We start from the raw sequence: 4,787 nt of genomic DNA on the forward strand, positions 1-4,787 counted from the left end.
CCCCCCGGGCGTCTTATCACCGGTTTTCACGTAATCGGCGGATATCTGCTTCTGGAACAGGCTGATATAGAGTTCGAAATCGCGGGAGGTAAACTTCGGACATTTCCGGGGGGGGAGTAAAGACGGGCAGGCGGCATTTACAGAGACGGAGTAAAATTTTAATTTTTTCGAGTCTTCTCCTTCTCTCTCTCACTCTCTCGCTCACGGCATTGGAACCTTTGCTGGCTAATCGCACGAAAGCCCAACGTTTCGGCAGATCAATGGCGGCGAGCTGCTGAGAGCACGGAGGGAGAAAGGATATACATGTATACAATATACATACGTTTATGGGTACAAGGGAGTAAAGGCCGCCGAGAGTCAAAAGGACGAGTGTAGACGAAAGGACTCCTATAGAGGAGCGGGAGAGGAATGGAATAAAGGAAATCTATGTATATATATATATATATATAAGAAATGTGACTGAAAAGGGAGTGAAAAGGAACTGGAAGGAGAACCGAGTCGTTACTGGCTACAAGCATTGTAGATACACGTATATTCTGCGCGTACGAGGTTAGGTATATGTATACCCAGAAGTAGCGTAACCTCGAAGAGGCTTCACTTGGTACGAGAGCACTGCAAGGATTATCCGACCGCGACGTTGAGGTTGTATGGCTGCCGGCGTTTTCAACCCTAATCGAATTTAAGGGTGGCATGGCGTCAAACGTATCTCTAAAAGTCTTTGGTCTCTTTGAATGGAGTCGTGGCCAGCCTTTCAGTCGTTACATCTACAGTCACATATATATGTTAAAAGTGTACTTTGTGGACAATTTGAATTATGCAACGTACAGTTTGAGAAGGAATGTATACTTTGGGGACAGTCCTCAATTTTCAGCGTAATGACCGCTCTGAGGAACCATAAAGCAGACTGTCACACCAAATTTATTTACATTTTTTTCCAATGCTAGGCATTCGCTATTTGCAATGGGCTCAGGAATGTTTCGTTGGGACAGACTAGCTCGGAACTCGAACACTGTGACGTCCCAAGGTGGTACTCTTAAAAAAAAAAAAAAAAAAAAAAAAAAAAAAAAAGTAGCTTGCCATTGTGAATGCCCCTAAATTTGTCGTGTCTTCGAGCTGTACCTTTGAAAAGCTTTTAATAATTCTCTATACGTACACGTGTTTATTACGGATACGTGGAAGTGTGACGTATTTAGCAGGGAGCCCACTTTGAAAAATTTGCAATTCCGTGAGTACCGGCAATAACAATTGTGCAAGCAAGTTATTACGTATACAGGGTAGAGGGACGAATTGTTAACAGGTAACGCGCGCGTGTAAGATTTATCGCGTATGGACTATATGACCTTTCTTAAAAGTCTCTCGTTTCGGACATCCCTATCCGACTTGTATATGTTGCACGTACTGTACCTTTCTACGATGAAGCCAAGGATCGTTTCGTTTGACTCGAAATTCGACGACCGGACCCCGTGTCACCGGTGGCTCCAGCACGCTTCGTTATCCTGAAATAAATGAGGAAACCGGCAGCCCCGTCTAGCGGACGCACTGTACAATTTGCTATAGTGATGAAATGAAGAGGACAGCCCCTCGGGTATAACCGAGAGATATAATTCCGAGCCCTGCCGCCACCCTCGTGCCGGCTCAACTTCCCCTCTATTATCTAGCCTGAATTTTCCAAAAAGGACAATCTTCGAGTTATGATAAAATTATACAGCGAACTTGGCCAACCGTGAACCCCGAGTAATTCCCCGGCGAGAGTCGAAAGGGTAAAAAAAGAAAAGAAGGAAAACGAGGACTTATCGCTGCCAGAGCTTAGCTGCTTGTCGACATGACATTTTCATGGTGCTTGTACGATCCGAAGGCACCAGGGCATTCTGGGTAGCGTTGAATGCACGTATAGCGCGCATCCAGACAATTGCCGAGAACCTCAGGGTAATATAATGAATTTCGAGACAAATGATGGTAAAATTCGAATTTTTCGAAGTGGATCATCGGAATAATAACGCGGGAATATTTTAATTGCAAGTCTACCTATATGTGCGTACAGATATAGTTACTGATCGAAAGTCACGTTCGATCACTTTTTTCTGTCGTTCCGGCTGCCCTGTGTGTTACAACCACCACCCATCTTTGGATGACTGTATACATGGCTGAGAGTTCGCATAATTAATTTTCACGACACACGTGAAGTGCCTCCTCGAGCTGTCAGGGGGGTTTGCCCTTGCTGCAAAGGGGGTTGGAAACGCGTCTAGTGGAAGACAAGACCAGAGGGTTAGGACAGGGACGATACGCGCCTTCTCATTAAAATGAACAATCTTCGCTGGCACTTGTCTACATTCTTCGAGAACCTTCGTATATAGCAATTATGAAGGTACGAAATATAGTGGAATTTTACAGGTACCCATATATACCAGAGGACGGACTAGGTATATTAATAGGGGGGATAGATATTAAATACATAAACATTCGTAATGGCTGATAACAGACGATACGCAGGTACTCTCAGATACATGGGATGCTGGATCAGTTAATGATAATTGGGGAAATAAGAAATTTTTTGAAAATGACTGATACGTAAGGCACTTTAAGCGATTGCCTTACTCGCAATGAGGGGTGGGGATGGTTACCAGGGAGGGAGGGAGGGAGGGAGGGAGAGGGAGGGACAAGAACCAAAGCCACAGCAGCAACTTCCACTCGAGAAAAATCCCAAGTGATTTTTAACTCGCACAAGCACCCTGCTAATAAATTAGCCAAGCTTATCCTGTGATGCTGGAACCGCACCCTTAACCCCCCCTCCGACCGAGGTAAAATAAGTCGCCTGGCTAATCTTTATTCGGTGGATTGGCTGTACCTAGCGTAATCCTCGTAACGCTAGGTTTAACCTTCAACCGGATACTTTTCCAGGTAGTAGCCGGATGGGGTCATAGGTCAAAGATCCTACCTACGTGAAACGAGCGTAAGGGTCCCGCGTCGTCTCAGGGAGGTACCCTACACGTTCGTATCCCGTTGCACGCGCTGCTCTTAGAAATAAAAAACACGTGTATCAATGTGGAATCTAATTTTCTTAGGGCATTAAGGGAAAAAAATAAACATAAATCAAACCCTACAGCCTCTAAAGTTTCATGCTTGACTCGATCCTTGTCACGTGCATCGGAAAAGCTCCGTGCTTCGAAATCGATAACAATATACCTTTACGGAACGGCATGTACGTAGACGCAGCTATGCTTAATCGTAAAAGCGAAAAGGAATTTTCTACAACGTCCCCCTAACCTCAAAGGTGCATTTTCATTAAACGAAACGTCCTCCGCGCGTCCCGCCGACTCGTAAAGCCCGAGCGCGATTTCTGCGAGCGTTAAGTTTCATGGTGATCGGTAGAGCGCGTAACGGGCCGCGACTACCATGTAGAAGAGGCGGTTGCTCGGCGACGAGGATTTACAAAGGTTGTACAGCGGGACGTAACAGTGCTGTCTGGTATGTGCGCACGTGGCCGATGGAGTACAATACAGAGGTTATAACAACCTGGGTAAATAAGAAGACCGAGGCGAAAAGTAAGGCCACCGCAAGGGTATACAGTCTAGTCATCCCCTTAATACGACCATAGCTATATAAAACTAGCCTTATACCACTGTGCCCACCATATACTCACTTAGAAAACCCTCTCGGCGTTATAACGTGCGCCATTTTATTCCCATAACTTTCCTGAAATCCTAGAAAACGGCAAGCTGGCTCTTTTCGTGGTTATCCCCCGCTCCCTTATCCCTCTCGTGGGAAGGTCGGTGAAGAGTTTTTTTCTAACGGATTAACCGGTGTAAAAGCTCCAGTACGCAGTCTGGCGCCATACCGGGAGCTTTATTTTTCTTTTTGTTTAGCCTAAGCGCAGTGCGGCCAACCGCGAAATTAATGATACAGCTATTTACGTCACCGGCAGCGATACATAATTCTTGGCGAAAGCTGCGGCACACGTTCCGGGATCACCGAGGACGTGTGGCAACGTTGTTTCTCGGTGTATTCTGGGTAATCGGTAAGACTGTGCCTCGGTCGGTAATGTCGTATTGCAGAGTGGGCGCTCTGGGCAGATAATCGCTCACCTGTAACAAAGGAAATACGAGGAGGAATTAACGAGGAGTGACAACGCGGCAATATTGATATATAGAAAAATGAAGGAAAGCATAGGTCGGAAAATTGCAAAAGCACTGTATTAACGGGAAATACGGAATTAACGTTCGATGAAATCGGGAAAAGGTTTCAATTGCGATATCCGTTGCGCTCTTATTTGTTAAACCGCAACGAGGTATAGCCCACGATATTTACGACCGGCCGTGAAGCAGCGGCGCTATCTGTCGGACGACGCGTGCACCATCATCGTCTCCCGCAGGCCCATCGGAGGATGAGAAACTACGTAAGAAAAATCCTCGAGTTCTTAACAACGATTATTATCGGCGTAATGAGAAATTCCAGTAACGAGTACTTTATCCGTGAGAGAAGCACGCCGAGAAAATAGTCCAAGAGTCAATTAAAGAGAGGGAGGGGGCCGGGTTGTAGAAAAACGAGGAGCAAGAAAAGAATTCGACTTTTACCGTGGGTGCCTCGATCGCCGAGGGGTGGCCACGTAAAGACGAGCAGAGGTTAACCGTGTTAAGGGTTCAATTGAAACGCGCCCCTAGTAATTCGAGACCAAGTGACGGGGTTCTATTTTCGAAATAATAAGGTAACCCCAACACACGTATAGGTTAGGTCACGTCCATTTGTCACAGCAGCAACCCAACCCTTCCGTCACAACCACCCCCCCCCCC

At 46.2% G+C, this 4,787-nt stretch overlaps 1 protein-coding gene and 1 long non-coding RNA gene across 3 annotated transcripts in view; one reads left to right on the forward strand and one right to left on the reverse strand.

Annotated features, from left to right (window-relative positions):
- Window positions 1-4,787, reverse strand: part of LOC107265059 (proteoglycan Cow) — a 74,550-nt gene that overhangs the window by 50,552 nt on the left and 19,211 nt on the right. The gene's annotated exons all lie outside the window — the stretch shown is intronic.
- Window positions 4,382-4,787, forward strand: part of LOC112493986 — a 1,073-nt gene continuing 667 nt past the window's right edge. The window contains exon 1 of the long non-coding RNA XR_003059041.1: window positions 4,382-4,702. This is a non-coding gene — a long non-coding RNA (uncharacterized LOC112493986). The remainder of the gene's footprint in view (window positions 4,703-4,787) is intronic.

Source organism: Cephus cinctus, unplaced genomic scaffold (assembly GCF_000341935.2).
Source record: "Cephus cinctus unplaced genomic scaffold, Ccin1 Ccin1_scaffold0215, whole genome shotgun sequence".
Taxonomy (NCBI): Eukaryota; Metazoa; Arthropoda; class Insecta; order Hymenoptera; family Cephidae; genus Cephus; species Cephus cinctus.